The sequence below is a fragment of the Chiloscyllium plagiosum genome, unplaced genomic scaffold (assembly GCF_037043375.1).
Source record: "Chiloscyllium plagiosum isolate Xiang-an unplaced genomic scaffold, Cpla_swu_hap1 HiC_scaffold_34, whole genome shotgun sequence".
NCBI lineage: Eukaryota > Metazoa > Chordata > Chondrichthyes > Orectolobiformes > Hemiscylliidae > Chiloscyllium > Chiloscyllium plagiosum.
Window position 1 is genome coordinate 53,937,543 of NW_028270172.1, and position 23,605 is coordinate 53,961,147.

At 44.0% G+C, this 23,605-nt stretch overlaps 1 long non-coding RNA gene across 2 annotated transcripts in view; it reads left to right on the forward strand.

Moving 5' to 3' along the window:
- LOC122548293 (uncharacterized) overlaps positions 1 to 23,605 on the forward strand; it is a 607,308-nt gene that overhangs the window by 539,631 nt on the left and 44,072 nt on the right. For both annotated transcript variants that reach the window (XR_015752799.1, XR_015752798.1), the window contains exon 2: positions 16,647 to 16,758. This is a non-coding gene — a long non-coding RNA (uncharacterized LOC122548293). The remainder of the gene's footprint in view (positions 1 to 16,646; positions 16,759 to 23,605) is intronic.

Consider the following 23,605-nt stretch of genomic DNA (forward strand, 5'->3'; position numbering starts at 1 on the left):
TGTTTGACTAATCCTTGGACTGAGTATGAACAATACTATGTGTGAACAATCCTGTGGACTGTGAATGGTCAGTAGTGTGTCAGAGTAATCCTGAACTTGAGGATGTTCAATACTGTGTGTGAATAATCCTGTGCCCTGTGGGTTGTCAATACTGTGTGGGAATATTCCTGTGACCTGTTAATTGGTAAAGAGAATGTGTTCATTAAACCTGTGGCCTCCGGTTGGTCAATACAGTGTGTGAATGATCTTATGTCCTTAAGATGGTAATTGCTGTGTATGAATAACTCTTGACCTGAGGATGATCAATACTGTGTGTGAATAATAATGTGGCCTGAGGGCAGTCAATACTGTGTGTGAATAATGCTATGGGCTGTGAAGCGTCAGTACTGTGTGTGTAAAATCCTGTGGGCTGAGAATGTTGAATATTAGGTGTGAATACTCCTGTGGCCTCTGTACTGTCAACACAGTGTGTAAATAATCCTGTGGCCTGAGGCTGGTCAATAATGTGTGTGAATAATTTTGCTACCCAAGGATTGTCAATACTGTGTGTGAATAATCCTGTGGCCTGAGATTGGTCAATACAGTGTGAGAATAATCCTGGTACCTGTGGATGGTCAATACTGTGTGTGAATGATCCATGGCCTGAGCATGGTGATACTTTGTGTAAATTTTCCTCTTCCATGAGGATGGTCAATACTGTGTGGGAATAATCCTGTGACCTGTAAATGATCAAGACAGTGTGTTCGTTAATCCTGTGGCCGTAGGCTGGTCAATACTGTGTGTGAATAATCATGTAGCCTGAGGATTGTGAATTCTATGTTGGAACAATCCTGTGACCTGCAAAAGTTGAAGACTGAGTGTTCATTAATCCTGTGGCCGTGTGCTAGTCAATACTGTGTATGAATAATCCTGTGCCCTGTGAATGGTCAATACTGTGTGTGAACATTGCTGTGACCTGAGAATCGTTAATACTGCGTGGAAATAATCATGTGATGTGTAAATGATTAAGACAGTGCGTTCATTAATACTGTGGCCGTGTGGTGGTCAATACTGTGTGTGAATAATCATGTGGACTGAGAATGGTCAATACTGTGTGGGAATAACCGTTGGGCCGAAGGATAGTCAATACTGTGTGTGTTAAATGTCCTGCTGCCCGAGGATGTTCAATACAGTGAGTGAATAATCCTGTGGCCTGAGAATGGTCATACAATGTGTGAAAAATTACGTTGCCTGAGGACAGCCATACTGTGTGTGAATAATCCTGTGGCCTTCGAATACTCAATAATGTATGGGAATATTTCTGTGGCCTGTGAATCGTCAATACTGTGTGTGAATAATCCTTTGGACAGTGAATGATCAATACCATGTATGCATAATGCTCTGGCCTGTGAATCGCCAATACTGTGTGTGAACAATCCTGTAATTTTAGAATTGTCACTGCTGTGAGTGAATATTCCTGAAGCCTGATGATGGTCAATACAGTGAGAAAATAATCATGTGCCCTGAGGATTGTCAACAGCGTGTGTGACTACTCCTGTGGCCTGAGAATGGGCAATACTGTGTGTGAACAATCCTGTGGCCTGAGGATGGACAATACTGTGTGAGAATAATTCTGTGGTCCGAGGACGGTCAATACTGAGTATGAACTATCCTGTGGCTTGAGGATGGTCAATACTGGGTGCGAATATTTCTGTGACCTGTAAATGGTCAAGACAGTGTGTTCATTAATCCTGTGGCCGTATGCTAGTCAATACTGTGTGTGAATAATCCTGTGGCCTGAGGATGTTCAATTCTGTGTGTGAATAATCCTGCGGCCTGAGAATGGTCAATACTGTGTGGAAATAATCCTGTGGCCTGAGAATGGTCAATACAGTGTGTGAATACTCCTGTGGTCTCAGGATGTTCAATACTGTGTGTGAACAATCCTGTGGCTTGAAGATAGTCAATATTGTGTGGAAGTAACTGTGTGACCATGTAAATGGTTAAGACAGTGTGTTCATTAATCCTGTGGCCGTGTTCTAATCAATACTGTGTGTGAATAATGCTGTGGGCTGGGAACATTGAATATTTTATGTGAATACTCGTGTGTCCTGAGGATGGTCAGTACTGTGTGTAAATAATCCAGTGGCCTGAGGATATTCAATGCAGTGTGCGAATAATCCTGACGTCTGAAGATTGTGAATACAGTGTGTGAGTAATCCTGTGGCCTGAGAATGTTCAAAACTGTGTGCGAATTATCCTGTGGCCTGTGAATTGTGAATACTGTGTGTGAGTAATCCTGCGGTCTGTATACTGTCAAAACTATGTGTAAATAATGCAGTGGCCAGAGGATGTTCAATACTGTGAGTGAATAATCCTGTGGCCTGAGGATTGTCAATATTGTGTGTGTGTGAATAATTCCGTAGCTTGAGGATGGTCAATACTGTGTGGGAATAATCCTGTGACCTGTAAATGTTCAAGACAGTGTGTTCATTAATCATGTGGCCGGAGGCTGGTCAATACAATGTGTGAATAATGATGTGGTCTGAGAATTGTCAATACTATGTGGGAATAATCCTGTGACTTTCAAATGTTGAAGACAGAGTGTTCATTAATCCTGTGGCCATGTGCTAGTCAATACTGTGTGTGAATAATCCTGTGCCCTGTGAATGATCAATACTGTGTGGGAATAATCCTGTGATGTGTAAATGACCAAGACAGTGTGTTCATTAATACTGTGACCGTATGGTGGTCAATAATGTGTGCGAATAATCCTGTGAACTGAGAATGTTCAATACAGTGTGTGAATAATCTAGAGGCTTGAGGATTGTCAATACTTTGTGTGAATAATCCTGTTGCCTGAGGACGGTCCATACTGTGTGTGAATAATCTTGTGGCTTTAGAATGGTTAATAATGAATGGGAATAATCCTGTTGGCCTGAAAATGGTCAATGCTGTGAGTTAATAATCATGTGGCCTGCGAGTAGTCAATAAAGTGTGGGAATAATCCAGTGGCCTAAGAATAGTCAATACTGTGTGTGAATAAGGCTGTGGTCTGTGGATGGTCAATATTGTGTGTGAATAAACCTGTGGCCTGTGACGGTCAATGCTGTGTGTGAATTATCCTTGGACAGTGAATGGTCAATACCACGTGTGAATAATCCTCTGACCCGTGAATGGTCAATACTGTGTGTGAATAACCCTTGGCCTGAGGCTGGTCAATATCGTGTGTGAGCAATCCTGTGGCCTGAGAATGGTCAAAACTATGTGCGATTAATCCTGTTGACTAGGGTTATTCAATGCTCTGTGTGAATAATCCTGTGGTCTGTTAACAGCCTATGCTGTGTGTGAATAATGCTGTGGACTGTGAATGGTGAATACTGTGTGCGAATAATCCTGCGGCACGAGGCTGGTTAATATTATTTGTGAACAATCCTGTGGCCTGAAGATGGCCAACAATCTGTGGAATTATCCCGTGGACTGAGGACGGTCAGTTCTGTATGGGAATAATCCTTTGGTCTGAGGAAGGTCAAAATTGTGTGAGAATAATCCTGTGCACGATGAATGCTGAATACTGTGTGTGAATAACCCTTGGATGGTCATTACTGTGTGTGAACAATCCTGTGACCTGAGGGTAGTGAGTACTGTCTGTGAATAATCCTGCAGCCTGAAGGTGATCAATACACTGTGTGAACAATCCTGTGGCCTGAGAATGGTCAAAACTGTGTATGAATGAAACTGAGACCTGTAAATGGTCAAGACAGTGTGTTCATTAATCCTGTGGCCTAATGGTGGTCAATACTGTGTTTGTGTATTCCTGTGACCTGAGAATGTTTAATTTTTTTTGAATATCCCTGTGTACTGAGGATGGTCAATAATGTGTGTAAATAATCCTGGGAACTGTGAATGCTCAATGCTGTGTGGGAATAATCTTGTGGCCTGAGAATGGTCAATGCTGTGTGTGAATAATCCTCCGGCCTTTGAAGTATCAATATGGTGTGTGAATAATCCTGTGGCATGAGGATGGTCATAACAGTGTGTTCATTACTCCTGGGTCTGTAGGTTGGTCAATACTGTGTGAATTACCCTTGGCCTGAGGATGGTCAATACTTTGTGTGAATAATCCTGTGACCTGTAAACTGACAAGGCAGTAGGTTCAAAAATCCTGTGGAAGTAGGCTGGTCAATACAGTGTGGGAATAATCCTGTGGATTTTGGATTGTCAATACTGTGTTTAAATAATCCTGGGAACTATGACTGCTCAATATTGTTTATGAATACTCTTGTAGCCTGAGGTTTATGAATACTCCTGTGGCCTGAGGTTTGTCAATACTTTGAGTGAATAATCTTGTGGCTGGAGGCTGGTCAATAATGTGTGAAAATAATCCTGTGGCCTGCGGAATGTCAATACTGTGTGTGCATAATCCTGTGGCAGTAGGGTGGTCTATACTATATGTGAATAATTCTTTGCGTGGGGATGGTCAATATTGCGTGTGAATAATCCTGGTCCCTGAGGATGTTCAGTAATGTGTGCCACTAATCCGGTGGTTTGTGGATGTTCAATACAGTGTGTGAATAATCCTTTGGACAGTGAATGGTCAGTTCCATGTGTGATTAATCCTGTTGCCTGAGGTTGTTCAATATTGTGTGTGTGAATAATCCTGTGGCCTGAGGATGGTCAATACTGCATGTGAATAATCCTGTTGCCTGAGTTGATGAATACTCTGTGAACTACTCCTGTTGCCTGAGGATGGTCAATACTGTGTGAGAATAATCCTTTGGACAGTGATTGGTCAATACCATGTGTGATTAATCCTGTAGCCCGATGATTGTCAATACCATGTGAAAATAATCTTGTGGTTTGAGGATAGTCAATACCGTGTGTGAATCATTGTGTTGCGTCAGGATGGTCAGTACTGTGTAAGAATAATCCTGTTGCCTGAGGATGGTCAATAATGTGTGTCACTAAACCTGTAGAATACTAAGTGCGAATAATGCTGCGGTCTGAGGATGGAGATTACTTGTGTGAATAATTCTGTGGACTGTGGATTGTCAATACCGTGTTTAAGTAATCCTGGGAACTATGAATGCTCAATACTGTTTATGAATACTCCTGTGGCCTGAGGTTGGTCAATACTGTGAGTGAATAATCTTGTGGCTGGAGGCTGGTCAATAATGTGTGAAAATAATCCTGTGGCCTGCGGACTGTCAACACTGTGTGTGAATAATCCTGTGGCAGTAGGGTGGTCTATACTGTGTGTGAATAATTCTTTGCGTGAGGATGGTCAATATTGCATGTGAATAATCCTGGTCCCTGAGGATGTTCAATAATGTGTGCCACTATTCCGGTGACTTGAGATGGTCAATTCTGTGTGAGAATAATCCTTTAGACAGTGAATGGTCAGTTCCACGTGTGAATAATCCTGTGGCTTGAGGATGATCAATTCTATGTGTGATTAATCCTGTTGCCTGAGGTTGTTCAATCCTGTGTGAGAATAATCTTGTTACCTGTGAATGGTCAATACTGTGTGAGAGTAATCCTGTGGACTGAGGATGGTCAATACTGTGTGAGAGTAATCCTGTGGACTGAGGATGGTCAACATGATGTGTAATTATTCCTTTGTACTGTGAATGGTCAATACAGTGTGTGAATAATTCTGAGACCTGAGGATGTAGAATGCCGTGTGCGAATAATCCTGCAGCCTGTGGATGGAGGATACTTGTGTGAATTATCCTGTGGACTGTGGATTGTCAATACTGTGTGTAAATAATCCTGGGAGCTATGAATGCTCGATACTGTTTATGAATACACCTATGGCCTAAGGTTTGTCAATAATGTGTGTGAATAATCTTGTGGGCTGATGGTGGTCAATAACATGTGAAAGTAATCCTTTGGCTTGAGAATGGTCAATACCGTGTGTGAATAACCCTTGGCCTATGGATGGTCAATAATGTGTGTGAATAATCCTGTGGCCTGAGGATGGTCAATAATGTGTGTGAATAATCCTGTGCCTTTCAAGTGACAAGGCAGTGGATTCAAAAATCCTGTGGCCGTAGACTGATCAATGCAGTGTGTGAATAATTCTGAGGCCTGAGGATGTACAATACTGTGTGCCAATAATCCTGTGGCCTGTGAACGTCAATACTGTGTGTGAATTATCCTTGGACAGTGAATGGTCAATACCATGTGTGAATAATCCTCTGGTCTGTGAATCATCAATACTGTGTGTGAATAACTCTTGGCCTGAGGATGGTCAATACTGTGTGTGAAAAATCCTGTGGACTGAGGATGGTCATTTCTGTTTGTTAATAATACTATGGCCTGAGGATGGTCAATACTGTGTGTGAATAATCCTGTGCACTGTGACTGCTCAATACTCTGTGTAAATAAACCTGTGGCCTGAGAGGAGTCAATAAAGTGTGGGAATAATCCAGTGGCCTAAGGATAGTCAATGCTGTGTGTGAGTAAGGCTGTGGTTTGTGAATGGTCACTACTGTGTGTTAATAATCTGTGGCCTGTGGATGGTCAATACTGTTGTGAATAATCTTGTGGCCGGAGGCTGGTTAATACAGTGTGTGAATAATCTTGTGATCTGATGATGGTCAATACTGAATAATCCTGTGCCCTGAGGATATTCAACATTGTGTGTGAATAAACCTGTGGCCTGTGACAGTCAATGCTGTGTGTGAATTATCCTTAGACAGTGAATGGTCAATACCATGTGTGGATAATCCTCTGGCCTGTGAATCGTCAATACTGTGTGTGAATAACCCTTGGCCTGAGGGTGGTCAAAACTGTGTGTGAATAATCCTGTGGCTTGTGAACCGTCAATACTGTTTGTTAATAATAATGTTGCCTGTGGATGGACTATACAAAGTGTTGAATAATCCTGTGCACTGTGAATGCTCAATACTGTGTGTGAAATATCCTGTGGCCGAAGGATAGTGAGTACTGTTTGTGAATAATCCTGTGACCTGTAAGTGGTCAAAACAGTGTGTTCATTAATCCTGTGGCCGGAGTGATCAATACTATGTGTGATTAATCCTGTGTCCTAAGAATGTTGAATATTGTTTGTGAACATTCCTGTGGCCGGAGGTTGGACAATACTGTGTGTGACTAATCCTCTGGCATGTGAATCATTAGTACTGTGTGTGAATAACCCTTGGCCTGAGGATGATCAAAACTGTGTGTGGGTAATCCTGTAGCCTATGGAGGATCAATACGATGTGTGATTATCCTGTTGCCTGAGGTTGTTCAATCCTGCGTGAGAAAATCCTGTTATCTGTGAATGGTCAATGCTTGTGTGAATAAATCTGTGGGCTGTGAATGGTCAATACTGTGTGTGAATAATCCTGTGGTCTTTGGATGGTCAGTACTGTATGTGAGTAATCCTGTGGACTGAGGATGGTCAACATGATGTGCAATTAATCGTTTGGACTGTCAATGGTCAAAACTGTGTGTGAATAATTGTGTGGCCTGAGGATAGTCAATACTGTGTGTGAATAATCGTCCTGACTGATGATGGTCAATGATCTGTGTGAAAAACCCTGTAGCCTGTGAATCGTCAATACTGTGTGTGAATAATCGTCCAGACTAATGATGCTCAATACTGTGTGTGAATAATCCTGTAGCCTGTGAATCGTCAACACTGTGTGTGAATAAACCTTTGCCTAAGGATGGTCAATACTGAGTGTGAATAATTCTGTGTACTGTGACCGCTCAATACTCTGCGTGAATAAACATGTGGCCTGAGTGTAGTCAATACTGTGTGGAAATAATCCCGTGGCCTGAGGATAGTCAATTCTGTGCGGGAATAAGGCTGTGGGCATTGAATGGTCACCACTGTGTGTTAATAATCTGTGGCCTGTGCGTAGTCATACTGTTTGTTAATAAATGTGCATCCTGTGAATGGTCAATACTGTGTGTGAATAATCCTGTGTCCTGAGGGTAGTCAATACTGTGTGTGGGTAATCCTGTGACCTGTAAATGTTCAAGACAGTGTGTTCAAAAATCCTGTGGCCAAAGGCTGGTCAATACAGTGTGTGAGAAATTCTGTGACCCGAGGATGGTCAATATTGTGTGTGGATAATCCTGTTGCTTGAGGATGTTCAATAATGTGTGTGACTAATCCGGTGGCCTGATGATGGTCAATGCTGTGTGTGTGGTAATAAGACTGTGCCCTGAAATTACTCAATACTGTGCGGGAATAATCCTGTGCCTTGAGGATATTCAATACTGTGTGTGGATACTCCTGTGGCCTGAGGATGGTCAATGCAGTGTGTGAATAATCCTGTTGCCTGAGGTTGTTCAATACTGTGTGTTAATAATCCTGAGACCTTTGAATGGGCAATACTGTGTGTTGATAAACTTGTGGCCTGTGAATCGTCAATACTGTGTGTGAGTAATAATGTGGCCTGTGGATGGTCAATAATCTGTTAATAATCTGTGGTCTCTGCATGGTCATTTCTGTTTGTTAATTATACTGTGGCCAGTGCATGGTCAATATAGAGTATGAATAATCCTGTGCGCGACGCATGCTCAAAACTGTGAATAATCCTGTGACCTGAGGGTTGTCAATACTATCTGTGAATAATCCTGTGTCCTGAGGACGGTCAGTACAGTGTGTGAATTATCCTCTGGCCTGTAATTCGTAAATGCTTTATGTAAATGTTCCTGTGGGCTGAGGATGTTCAGTACATGTGTGTGAATAATCCTATGGTCTGGGGATGGTCAATAGTGTGTATGAAAAATCCTGTGGCCACTGATGTGGTGGTTTTGGATGAGCAGCTGGTTGATCCCCTCCCTCCAATTTCCCTCCCTTTCTCTGTAAACCCCTCCAGCTGCAGCAATCCGTACTGGCTTTGTAACACCGTTCGGGTCCTGGCCACTCTCTGAAACACTCTCACCACCTCCAGCACCTTCATCTCTCTCTGTTCCTGTCACGTCATTAAACCCTGACAATGATTAACGTTCTACCTGCCCTCCTCCTGTGAGCAGAGCCTTTGCGATTCCTTTAAAACTTACTCTTAAAGCACGCTCTCACTTCTGGATTTTCAGCACGTTTTGCTGATCTTGTTTGCCTCATAATCTAACATGACCCATTTTGTCCTGAGTGAGGGACAGGAGTGAGTTTCTTGTTGAGGTTTTGTCTGTTTCGATGGAATGTACTTTTTTTGAGTGACTCACACTGTTCCTTCTCATGTTTCCACTGTTCATTTACAGATACATGTTCCAGTCTGTTTAGCCTGTTTACCTTGGTCACTTCTCCTGTCAAATTTACGCAATTGGCTATTTTTGTTTTTCATTGTAATTTGTCCTTTCTGTGATTCACTCTAAAACTTTATATTTCTTTAAACTGCACTTTATCACAATTTCCCAGAGGATCTCTCCAGGTGACATTACTCATTCACTAAGTTTCATCACACAACCATCGATCTGACATAGTTGTGTCCCTAGCCAGTTGCACAATGTGTTAGTCAAATAAACACTGAAAAAAAATTATCTGTACTCCCCTTCCACTATTACTGTTGTCAGTATGATTGTCCCAGATTATGCGAATATTGAAGTTTCCCAAAATTATCACAATATCTTTGTTAAAAAATTCCAATTAATTCCTGTTTAATGCAGTGATGTGTAATGAAATGCTGTTCGGTGGCTAAAAACTTATTCTGTCCTTGGCAAGTAGTAGCCAGAATTTACATTCCGACTCTACTTCACGATCTGCGGCCAAATGCTTTCTCTGTAATGCCTTTGTTATCCATTATAGTTCTCGTTGCGCATTTTGCCTGAGTTTCCGCAAGGTTGTGAGCTATTTAATACTTATGTTCACCTTTTGTTCATCCTGTAACCATGAATACAGTGTGTGAAAACTTATGTTGCCTGAGGACGCTCCATACTGTGTGCTGAAAATCCTGTGGACTGGTCAATACTGTGTATCAATAATCTGTGGCCTGTGCATGTTCAATACTATTTGTCAATAAAACTGTGGGCTGTGCATATTCAGTACTGTTTATACTGAATGGTCAAGGCAATGTGTTTATTAATCCTGTGGCCGTATGTTTGTCAATACTGTGTGTGAATAATCCTGTGGGCTGAGAATGTTGAATATTGTGTGTGAAGAAGGGCCTGTGCCCGAAACGTCGAATCTCCTGTTCCCTGGATGCTGCCTGACCTGCTGTGCTGTTCCAGCAATAAAGTTTCAACTGAGGATGATCAATACAGTGTGTGAACAGTCGTGTTGCCTGAGGTTGTTCAATACCATTTATTAATAATCCAGTGGCCTGAGAATGGTCAATATAGTGTGAGAATAATCCTGTTGCCTAAGGATGATCAATCCTGTGGCTTGAGGATTGTCAATACGTTGTGTGGATAATTCATGGCCTGAGGATGGTCAATATTGTGTGTAAATAATTCTGTGACTTCAGGAGGGTCAATACTATGTGGGAATAATCCTGTGACCTGTAAATGTTGAAGACAGAGTATTCATTAATCCTGTGGCCATGTGCTAGTCAATGCTGTGTGTGAATAAACCTGTGCCCTGTGAATGGTCAATACTGTGTGTGAATATTGCTGTGGTCCGAGAATCGTCAATATTGTGTGGGAATAGTCCTGTGACGTGTAAATGAACAAGACAGTGTGTGCATTAATCCTGTGGCCGTATGCTGGTCAATACTGTATCTGAATAATCCTGTTGGCTGAGAATATTGAACATTGTGTGTGAATACTCCTGTGGCTTGTGTTTAGTCAATACAGTGTGTCAATAAACCTCTGGCCTGTGAATCATTTGACTAATCCTTGGACTGCATATGAACAATACGATGTGTGAACAATCCTGTGGACTGTGAATGGTCAATAGTGTGTCAGAGTAATCCTGAACTTGAGAATGTTCAACACTGTGTGTGAATAATCCTGTGCCCTGTGGATTGTCAGTACTGTGTGGGAATATTCCTGTGACCTGTTAATTGGTAAAGAGAATGTGAGCTGTGGCCTCCGGTTGGTCAATACAGTGTGTGAATGATCTTATGGTCTGAGGATTGACAATACTGTGTATGAATAACCCTTGACCTGAGGATGATCAATACTTTGTGAGAGTAATCCTGTGGACGGAGAATGGTGAATAATAATGGGGCCTGAGGGCAGTTAATACTGTGTGTGAATAATCCTCTGGACTGTGAATGGTCAATACTGTGTGTGAGTAATCCTGTAGACGTAGAATTGTCAATACTGTGTGTGAATAATCCTGTGGCCTGAGAATGGTCAATACAATGTGAGAATAATCCTGGTGCCTGTGGATGGTCAATACTGAGTGTTAATAATCTGTGAGCTGTGCAATGTCAATATTGTATGCAAATAACACTGTGGCCTGTGAATGGTCAAGACTGTGTGTGAACAATCCTGCGGCCTGTGAATCATCAATACTGTGTGTGAATAACCCTTGGCTGAGAATGGTCAATACTGTGTGAAAATAATCCTGTTGCCTGAGGATGATCAGTACTGTGTAGGAATAATCCTGTGGCTTGAGGGTTATCAATACTGTGTGTGAATAATCCATGGCCTGAGGATGTTCAATCCTGTGTGGGAATAATCCTGTGACCTGTAAATGGTCAAGACAGTGTGTTCATTAATTCTCTTGCTGTAGGCTGGTCAATATTGAGTGTGAATAATCATGCGGCCTGAAGATTGTCAATACTCTGTGGGAACAATCCTGTGGCCTGTAAATGGTCAAGACAAAGTGTTCATTAATCCTGTGCCGTGTGCTAGTCAATACTGTGTGTGAATAATCCTGTGCCCTGTGAATGATCAATACTGTGTGTGAATATTGCTGTGGACTGAGAATGGTCAATACTGTGTGGGAATAACCGTTGGGCCAAAGGATAGTCAATACTGTGTGTGTAAAATATTTTGCTGCCCGAGGATGTTCAATACAGTGAGTGAATAGTCCTGTGGCCTGAGAACGGTCCATTCTCTGTGGGAAGAATCCTGTAGCCTGAGGATGGTCAATACAGTGTGTGAATAATCCTGTGGCCTGAGAATGGTCATTCATGGATGGGAATAATGGTGTGGACTGTGAATGGTCAATACTATGTGTGAGTAATCCTGTGGCCTGAGGATGTTAAATACAGTGTGTGAATAATCCTGTGGTGTGAGGATTGTCAATATTGCGTGTGAAAAATCCATGGCCTGAGGATGGTCAATACTGTGTGTGTGAACAATCCCGTGGCTTGAGGATGGTCAATACTGTGTGGGAATAATCTTGTGACCTGTAAATGGTCTAGACAATGTGTTCATTAATCCTGTGGCCGGAGGCTGGTCAATACTATGTGTGAATAAAGATGTGGTCTGAGAATTGTCACTACTCTGTGGGAATAATCCTGTGACTTGCAAATGTTGAAGACAGAGTGTTCATTAATCCTGTGGCCATGTGCTCGTCAATGCTGTGTGTGAATAATCCTGTGCCCTGTGAATGGTCAATACTGTGTGGGAATAGTCTGTGCCTTGTGCATGGTCAATACTGTTGTGAATAATCTTGTGGCCGGAGGCTGGTTAATACAGTGTGTGAATAATCTTGTGGTCTGATGATGGTCAATACTGAACAATCCTGTGCCCTTTTTTTTTTAGATTACTTACAGTGTGGAAACAGGCCCTTCGGCCCAACAAGTCCACACCGACCTGCCGAAGCGCACCCACCCAGACCCATTCCCCTACATTTACCCCTGCACCTAACACTACAGGCAATTTAGCGTGGCCAATTCACCTGACCTGCACATTTTTGGAGTGTGGGAGGAAACCGGAGCACCCGGAGGAAACCCACGCAGACACGGGGAGAATGTGCAAACTCCACACAGTCAGTCGCCTGAGGCGGGAATTGAACCCGGGTCTCTGGCGCTGTGAGGCAGCAGTGCTAACCACTGTGCCACCGTGCCCTGAGGATGTTCAATATTGTGTGTGAATAAATCTGTGGCCTGTGACGGTCAATGCTGTGTGTGAATTATCCTTGGACAGTGAATGGTCAATACCACGTGTGAATAAACCTCTGACCCGTGAATGGTCAATACTGTGTGTGAATTACCCTTGGCCTGAGGATGGTCAATACTTTGTGTGAATAATCCTGTGGACTGTCGATTGTCAATATTGTTTATGAATGCTCCTGTGGCCTGAGGTTTGTCAATACTTTGAGTGAATAATCTTGTGGCTGGAGGCTGGTCAATAATGTGTGAAAATAATCCTGTGCCTGCGGAATGTCAATACTGTGCGTGAATAATCCTGTGGCAGTAGGATGGTCTATACTATATGTGAATTATTCTTTGCGTGGGGATGGTCAATATTGTGTGTGAATAATCCTGGTCCCTGAGGATGTTCAGTAATGTGTGCCACTAATCCAGTGGTTTGAGGATGTTCAATACAGTGTGTGAATAATCCTTTGGACAGTGAATGGTCAGGTCCATGTGTGATTAATCCTGTTGCCTGAGGTTGTTCAATACTGTGTGTGTGAATCATGCTGTGGCCTGGAAATGGTCAATACTGCGTGTGAATAATCCTGTGGCCTGAGGATGGTCAATACTGTATGTGAATAATCCTGTTGCCTGAGTTGATGAATACTCTGTGAACTACTCCTGTTGCCTGAGGATGGTCAATACTGTGTGAGAATAATCCTTTGGACAGTGATTGGTCAATACCATGTGTGATTAATCCTGTAGCCCGATGATTGTCAATACCATGTGAAAATAATTTGTGGTTTGAGGATGGTCAATACCGTGTGTGAATAATTGTGTTGCGTCAAGATGGTCAGTACTGTGTGAGAATAATCCTGTTGCCTGAGGATGGTCAATAATGTGTGTCAATAAACCTGTAGAATACTGAGTGCGAATAATGCTGCGGTCTGAGGATGGAGAATACTTGTGTGAATAATTCTGTGGACTGTGGATTGTCAATACTGTGTGTAAATAATCCTGGGAGCTTATGAATGCTCGATACTGTTTATGAATACACCTGTGGCCTAACGTTTGTCAATAATGTGTGTGAATAATCTTGTGGGCTGATGGTGGTCAATAACATGTGAAACTAATCCTCTGGCTTGAGAATGGTCAATACGGTGTGTGAATAACCCTTGGCCTATGGATGGTCAATAATGTGTGTGAATAATCCTGTGGCCTGAGGATGGTCAATAATGTGTGTGAATAATCCTGTGCCTTTCAAGTGACAAGGCAGTGGATTCAAAAATCCTGTGGCCGTAGACTGGTCAATACAGTGTGTGAATAATTCTGAGGCCTGAGGATGTACAATACTGTGTGCGAATAATCCTGTGGCCTGTGAACGTAAATACTGTGTGTGAATTATCCTTGGACAGTGAATGGTCAATACCATGTGTGAATAATCCACTGGCCTGTGAATCATCAATACTGTGTGTGAATAACTCTTGGCCTGAGGATGGTCAATACTGTGTGCGAATAATCCTGTGGCCTGTGAACCGTCAATACTGTTTGTTAATGATAGTGTGGCCTGTGGATGGACTATACAAAGTGTTGAATAATCCTGTGCACTGTGAATGCTCAATACTGTGTGTGAAATATCCTGTGGCCTAAGGATAGTGAGTACTGTTTGTGAATAATCCTGTGACCTGTCAGTGGTCAAAACAGTGTGTTCATTAATCCTGTGGCCGGAGTGATCAATACTATGTGTGATTAATCCTGTGTCCTAAGAATGTTGAATATTGTTTGTGAACATTCCTGTGGCCGGAGGTTGGACAATACTGTGTGTGACTAATCCTCTGGCATGTGAATCATTAGTACTGTGTGTGAATAACCCTTGGCCTGAGGATGATCAAAACTGTGTGTGGGTAATCCTGTAGCCTATGGATGATCAATACGATGTGTGATTAATCCTGTTGCCTGAGGTTGTTCAATCCTGTGTGAGAATAATCCTGTTATCTGTGAATGGTCAATGCTTGTGTGAATAAATCTGTGGGCTGTGAATGGTCAATACTGTGAGTGAATAATCCTGTGGTCTTCGGATGGTCAGTACTGTATGTGAGTAATCCTGTGGACTGAGAATGGTCAACATGATGTGCAGTTAATCCTTTGGACTGTCAATGGTTAATACTGTGTGTGAATAATTCTGTGGCCTGAGGATAGTCAATACTGTGTGTGAATAATCGTCCGGACTGATGATGGTCAGTGATCTGTGTGAAAAACCCTGTAGCCTGTGAATCGTCAATACTGTGTGTGAATAAACCTTTGCGTCGGGATGGTCAGCTTCATGACCCAATGGTCGATCTGAGACAGTCACATCCCTGGCCATTTACACAATGTGTTGTTCAAAGAAACACTGACTAAAACATTCGGAGAGGAGTTTGGAGAATATCATTTTAGACAAAGATTGAAGTCTCCCGAAATTATCACAGTGCCTTTGCATTACACAGGAATTCATTGGAATGTGTAACAGTGTTGAGAAATGAAATAATGTTAGGCAGCCTAACAACTGTTCTTCTGCTTGTGTTATTGACATGTATTACTCATAATCTGCATTCAGGCTGATTCAGCTGCATCATCTGAAGCCAAATTCTTTCTCTGTAATGCCTTTGTTACCCATTACTGTCAGGGTTACCCATCCTGCATTCCCTGAGACCCCTCAAGGATGTGTACAATAGAATCTTTATGTTCCAACTTCTGTTTCTCCTGTAACCACATCTTTTTGGTGACCGAATATTATTTAATCCATGTCACAAGTCTAATACCTTATTGCAGATGCTTCGTCCATTCCAAAGAAAGAATATTGAAACTAACTTTTTCCCAGAATTTCCTGTCACAGCCTAATTCACTGATGTACAGTTATAGTTAAACTCTGTCCCTTGCTGTTCCTTTCTGCTTGTCTTCAGCCACATTCCCATGCTGTTCCGATGCTTCAAGTTTACTACTTGGATTTGGAAAGCTGCTTTCAACTGAACGTTGTTCCTGCATTCTCTCTATCAGTTTAAAGTCCTGTCCATAAACCGACTGACACGATTGGCCAGGACACTGCTCCCAGCACGGTTGTTTTTAATTCACTCGTGAGATGTTGCTGTCTCTTTCTGGCCAGCATTTCATGTCCACCCCCGAGCTGCACTTGAGCTGAGTTGCTTGCCAGGTCATTTCAGGGGGCAGTTGAGAGTCAACCTCGTTGCTCTGCATCTGGAGTCACATGTAGGCCAGACCTGCTGTCGATAACCGATTTCCTTCCTTAAAGGATATTAAGCAGTTATATGGGTTTAGCTGACACCGGCATTAAATTCTGGATGAACAGTCTGGTGAGAATAACCTGAGGTCATCACCTGTCCCACTCGTAGTTCACCCGTCACTGAGTACTGATCCCCGTGCACCATGAATCGAAACCCTTTCACCATGACTGTTGTTTGATCCTGACACCTTCCTGCACTCTGGTGATAGCACTCATTTTTTTCTCCATGTGGTATCTCTCACTGTGTGGGTCTATTTGCTGCCTATGTCAGCTTCTCTCACTCATGCAGCTGGTCTGAGATTCTGAGCCAAAATAATCCTCTGATAAACAATAGCACAGATCAGGGACAGAGACTAGGATTTTTGTGATCTCTGCTGGACTCAGTGCTACTCTACATGAGTCATCCTCACTACATCAGTCTAATTTTCCATTCTGTCTATTTCTCTCTCATGCAGGTAATCAGAATGTTGCTAAATCCTGTCTCATCCATCACCTCATTGAAGATGCTTGGTCAGCCAGAGAGAGATGGAGAGTGAGGTCTGGAGCCTTCAGTAAATCCTGCAGCCGGTAAGATCACTCACAGTAAACAGCACATGGAGGGGTTTGTAGCCTCCTGTATTCAGACACGGAAGACAGGACATAGATACACTGCTGGGCAAAGAACAGCAACATTCTCGGCTTCATTCCCACCATCTTGTAACGGTCCTGCTTTCACCTTTGCTGTACTGGTCCTCACTGAGACAGCACAGAAGCCCCAAGCATCAATCCTGGCCCATGTTGTAGGAGTGATCTCTGTAATATCCTCCAGTCCCGATAATCCTTCCTCTGTTTGGAAGCTTCTCTCGTCCACACAATGCCCTCTGTCTCTGTCAGGTTCTCCAATCCCTCGCACCCTAATCCCGAAACTTCTCCAGTGGATACTAAATTCCTTCATCCCTGTAAACCCCACAGTCCTGTCTGTCCCTGTAAGCCCCTCCTAACAACACTACTCTCTATGTCAATGCATTTGCCTTAAACTTCTCCATCCGTCCCTATCTGGGTAAACTTCTCCAGCTCCTACAACCCTTCCTTTTCTGTGAAAAAATCAGAACTTCCTTATCATTCTCCAAACCTTCAGTCTTAATTTATTTAAACTTCACCCTTTCCCCACAAACCCGCCTGACCACAGGAACCTCTTCCAATTTGTGCAAACCTCCCCATCTGTGTAACTGTCTCCAACCCAGTAACCTGGCATTCTCCATTGCCTTCCTATCTATGTAGCCTTCTTGAAGCCTTCTTATATCTGTGAACGTGTTCAGTCGCGACAACCTTCCATATCTCTGTTAGTACACACAATACTATTTTCCCTGAAACACCTCCTGTTTGTGCCTCTCAGTCTGCCTGCCTCTCCCTGTATCTATCCCTATCCCTATCTCCAGAAGCTAATCCAGCTCCCTCTATCGCTATAAATTCCTCCAATTACCCAAACCCCTTTGTCCCTCTGACATTCTTAACAAGATGTAACTCTGTTTAACGCTAATATCCTCGAGCCCCTGTAAGCCTTCATATCTCCTGTAATCTGTACCATTTTTTCAACCCCCCCACTGCTGAGGAATGACTTCCTGCATTCGACATAAGGCAGATGGAATGACAGTGAAAAGATATGATGGAACCGTCATTCCAGAGACGTAGCTGCAGAATGACCATCGCTGGGAAGGGAATATTGAAGGTTTGTTTAGATCGAGGCAGGCTAGGCAAAAAGGCAACAATGTGAAGAAAGGAAATTCATGAAATTGCCACGTGGAACTGAAGTCCAAAATTTGGAGGCGATTTGGTTGGAGCTGGGAATAAACAAACAGCAGCAATCATTGGGCAGAATTCTTTTATAGGGACCAACCAGGTGATAGGAATGCAAATATGGCTACAGTCAGGACACTGAATATACTTGCAGCAAGGGCAGTGCAGTATCAGTGTGTGACAGTGGTCTCCATCCGCACTAGATAACTAATGAGTATCAGTGCTAGAATCCTGGATTGTATACTAGATGGTTTTCAATAACATCATTGAACAGACAGAGAATAGAGGAATATGGACCATGTCGGGGCAGATGGCATGTGTTGAAAATATCCTTATGGTCGGCACAGCCATGGTGGGCCGAAGGGCCTATTGTTGTGCTGTACTTTCTAATTTCCTACTTTCCAGCATCTACCCGATCAAAGCTCTTCCGAATCTTGAATCTTAAATTCACTTTTTCTCTCATGTTTTCTAAACTTCAATGGGTTCAACCTCAACCTACTCTACCTCTTATTGGGAAATTCATCCATTCCCAGGATCAACCAAGGGACCCTTCTCTGACCTGCCTCCAAGAGAAGCATATCTTTTCTTTGGGCACTCACATTGTTCATAGTATTCTGGGTGTGAAAAAAGGAGGTAAAAACAATGACTGCAGATGCTGGAAACCAGATTCTGGATTAGTGGTGCTGGAAGAGCACAGCAATTCAGGCAGCATCCGAGGACAGGCAAAATCGACGTTTCGGGCAAAAGCCCTTCATCAGGAATAAAGCTTTATTCTGGGTGTGGTCTGACTCATATCTCGTATAGTTTTAGCAAGACCTTCCTATTTTTAGACTCCATTCCCTTTGTAATAAGTCGCAGCATTTTATTTGCCTTCTCTATTACCTGATAACCCTGTCAGCTACCTTTTTCAGACTGATAAACAAGAACTCCCACAACCCTTACTGCTGCCTGTCTGAAACCAAATAGTGAGGAGAAAGTGAGGTCTGCAGATGCTGGAGATCAGAGCTGGAAATGTGTTGCTGGAAAAGCGCAGCAGGTCAGGCAGCATCCAGGGAACAGGAGAATCGACGTTTCGGCCATAAGCCCTTCTTCAGGAATGAGGAAAGTTTGTCCAGCAGGCTAAGATAAAAGGTAGGGAGGAGGGACTTGGGGGAGGGGCGTTGGAAATGTGATAGGTGGAAAGAGGTCAAGGTGAGGGTGATAGGTCAGACTGGGGTGGGGGCGGAGAGGTCGGGAAGAAGATTGCAGGTTAGGAAGGCGGTGCTGAATTTGATGGATTTGACTGAGACAGGGTGGGGGGAGGGGAAATGAGGAAACTGGTGAAATCCGAGTTCATCCCTTGTGGTTGGAGGGTTCCTAGGCGGAAGATGAGGCGTTCTTCCTCCAACCGTCGTTTTGTTGTGGTCTGATGATGGAGGAGTCCAAAGACCTGCATATCCTTGGTGGAGTGGGAGGGGGAATTGAAATGTTGAGCTACAGGGTGGTTGGGTTGGTTGGTCCGGGTGTCCCAGAGGTGTTCTCTGAAACGCTCCGCAAGTAGCCGGTGTTAGCCTGACAGTAAGTCAGGAGCATGCTGAAATGAGTGAGAAAGGACATATCAATAAAAAAAAACTGAAACATTAGAAACCCATTTTATAAAGGAGAATGTGTTTTTGAGCCTGTTGGATTTTATTTGTTGGTGTGAATATGAATGGCAGAATAGATAAGGGTGTGGGGGGGTGATATGGGGGAAGTGTACTATTTGAATTTTCAGAAGCCTTGATGGACGTTTCAGTAAGGGCTAAAGAATAACTTGGAAGAAAATAGGGCTCCTTCAATATCAATAAGGTCACCTATGTGTGGAACCAGAGGAGATGGGTGAGATCTTAAACAAAAAAAATCTTATCTGAATTTACTATGTAGAAAGACATGGAAGATCGGGAGCTTGGGGAAATAAATAGTGATGTCTTGGAAAGAATCCTCAACAGAGAAGAGAGAGTGCTGGAATCTTAAAACAAATAAAGGTCAATCAATCCTCAGTAGCTTATGAGGCTTATCCTAGAATATTGTGGGAAGCTAGGGAAGAGATTGCAGTGTCGCGAACAGAAATATTTATATTATCAACAGACACAGTGAGGTGCCGGAAGACTGGAGGGTGGTTAATGCTGTTTAATCACTTAAGGGCTGCAGGGAAAAGCCAGGAAATTACAGCCCAGTGAGCCCAGTGCTCGGTAAGTTGTTGGAGGAGATTCTGAGAGATAGGAGCTACATACATTTGGAAAGGCAAGGGCTGATTAGAGATGGATGGATCAGTGGTGCTGGAAGAGCACAGCAATTCAGGCAGCATCCGAGGACAGGCAAAATCGACGTTTCGGGCAAAAGCCCTTCATCAGGAATAAAGGCAGAGAGCCTGAAGCATGGAGAGATAAGCTAGAGGAGGGTGGGGGTGGGAGAGAGTGGCATAGAGTACAATAGGTCAGTGGGGAAGGAGATGAAGGTGATAGGTCAGGGAGGAGAGGGTGGAGTGGATAGGTGGAAAAGGAGCTGGGCAGGTCGGACAAGTCCGGACAGGTCAGGGGATCGAGTTTCTGGAGGTTAGAAGCTAGGATGAGGTGGGGGAAGGGGAAATGAGGAAACTGTTAAAATCCACATTGATGCCCTGGGGTTGAAGTGTTCCAAGGCGGAAGATGAGGCGTTCTTCCTCCAGGCGTCTGGTGGTGAGGGAGCGGCGGTGGAGGAGGCCCAGCACCTCCATATCCTCGGCAGAGTGGGAGGGGGAGTTGAAATGTTGAGCCACTGGGCGATGTGGTTGATTGGTGCGGGTGTCTCGGAGATGTTCCCTAAAGCGCTCTGCTAGGAGGCGTCCAGTCTCCCCAATGTAGAGGAGACCGCATCGGGAGCAACGGATACAATAGATGATATTAGTGGATGTGCAGGTAAAACTTTGATGGATGTGGAAAGCTCCTTTGGGGCCTTGGATGGAGGTGAGGGAGGAGGTGTGGGCGCAGGTTTTACAGTTCCTGCGGTGGCAGGGGAAAGTGCCAGGATGGGAGGGTGGGTCGTAGGGGGGCGTGGACCTGACCAGGTAGTCACGGAGGGAACGGTCTTTGCGGAAGGCGGAGAGGGGTGGGGAGGGAAATATATCCCTGGTGGTGGGGTCTGTTTGGAGGTGGCGGAAATGTCGGCGGATGATTTGGTTTATGCGAAGGTTGGTAGGGTGGAAGGTGAGCACCAGGGGCGTTCTGTCCTTGTTGCGGTTGGAGGGGTTGGGTCTGAGGGCGGAGGTGCGGGATGTGGATGAGATGCGTTGGAGGGCATCTTTAACCACGTGGGAAGGGAAATTGCGGTCTCTAAAGAAGGAGGCCATCTGGTGTGTTCTATGGTGGAACCGCTCCTCCTGGGAGCAGATACGGCGGAGGCGGAGGAATTGGGAATACGGGATGGCATTTTTGCAAGAGGTAGGGTGGGAAGAGGTGTAATCCAGGTAGCTGTGGGAGTCGGTGGGTTTGTAGAAGATGTCAGTGTCAAGTCGGTCATCACTGATGGAGATGGAGAGGTCCAGGAAGGGGAGGGAGGTGTCAGAGATGGTCCAGGTAAATTTAAGGTCAGGGTGGAATGTGTTGGTGAAGTTGATGAATTGCTCAACCTCCTCGCGGGAGCACGAGGTGGCGCCAATGCAGTCATCAATGTAGCGGAGGAAGAGGTGGGGAGTGGTGCCGGTGTAATTACGGAAGATCAACTGCTCTACGTAGCCAACAAAGAGACAGGCATAGCTGGGGCCCATACGTGTGCCCATGGCTACCCCTTTGGTCTGGAGGAAGTGGGAGGATTCAAAGGAGATGGTCAGCATGGCTTTGTGAGTGGAAAACCATATTTCACAAACCGGATTGACTCTTTGAAGAGGTGGCCAAGAGATAGATGAAGGCAGAGCAGTCAATGTTGTCTACATGGACTTCAGCAAAGCATTTGATAAGGTTCCAAGGGATGTACAACATCTCGTCCAGACGAAGAGTGATGCTTCCATAAGGTTGATGACGCAAGGATCGTTAGACCTCTATAAGGTTATATGGGGGCGGCACGATGGCTCAGTGGTTAGCATGGCTGCCTTATAGCACCAGTGACCCGATTTCGATTCCAGTCCTGGGCGATTGTCTGTGTGGAGTTTACACGTTCTCCCCATGTCTGCGTGGGGTTCCTCCAGGTGCCCCAGTTTCGACCCACTGTCCAAAGATGTGTAGATGAGGTGATTCAGCCATGCTAAATTACCCATAGTGTTCAAGGAAGTGCAGGATTGACACATTAGTCAGGATAAATGGAGAGTAATAGGGTGGGGGAATGGTTTTCGGCGGGATGTTCTTCAAAGGGTCCGTATGGAGTTGTTGGGCGAAATGGCCTGTTTCCACACTCTGGAGACTCTCTGAAGGTAGCCAGGAAGGAACTGAAGAATGGACTTAGGACAGCTAGAATGGGACATGAAAAAGCTTTTTTGGGAAAGATTAAGGAAAACCGTAAGGCATTTTCCACTTATGTGAGGAACAAGAGAATGGTCAGAGTGAGGGTAGGGCTGGTCAGGGATAATGGAGGGAACATGTGCCTGGAGTGACAGGAGGTAGGGAAGATCCTTAATGCATACCGTGCTTCAGTATTCACGACTGTGAGGCACCTTGTCATTTGTGAGGACAGCGTGAAAAGGACTGATATATATGAACAGGTGGATGCTAAGAAGGAGGATGTGCTGAGAATTGTGTAAAACATAAAGATAGATAAGTCTGTTGGACCAGACGGGATATGCCCAAAGTTACTACAGGAAACGATTGCTGCGCCTTTGGTGATGACCTTTGCACCCACACTGTCCACCGGAATCGTACCAGATGATTGGAGGGTAGCAAATGTTACTCCCTTTACAAGGAACGGGACAGGGATAATCCTGGGAATTACAGACCTCACTTTCTTATGTCTGTGGTATGCAAATTATTGGAAAGGACTGAGAGAGTAGATTTATGACTCCTTAGAAAACTATAGTTTGATTAGAGATAGTCAGCATGGCTTTGTAAGGGACAGGTCTCTCCCTCACAAATCTTATTGAATCCTTTGAGAATGTGACAAAACACCTTAATGGCTCATTCAAAAAGTACAGAGGCATGGGATAAAGGGAAACCTGTCTGTCTGGATACAGAATTCCTGGCTCATAGAAGACAGAGGGTGGTGATAGATGGGAAACATTCAGTAGGAAGCTCGGTGAACAGTGGTGTTCTGTAGGGATCATTTGCAGGACGTCTGCTGTTTGTGTTTTTTATAAATGATTTGGATGTGGGTGTGGAAGAATGGGTTAGTAATTTTGTCAATGACATGGAGGTTGGTGGAGTGGTGGATAGTGTGGAGGTCTGTTGTAGGTTGCAGCAGGGTATTGACAGGATGCACAACTGGGCTGAGAATTGGCAGATGGAGTTCAATCTGGAAAAGTGTGAAATGATTCATTTTGGAAGGTCGAACTTGAATGCATAATACAGGGCTAAAGGCAGTCGTAGTGTTGTGGAACAGAGGGATCTTGGGTTCCACGTCCATCGATCCCTCAAAGTTGCCACACAAGCTGAGAGGGTTGTAATGAAGGAATATGTTGTGTTGGCTTTCAATTGCTGAGGAATTGAGTTTTATTGCA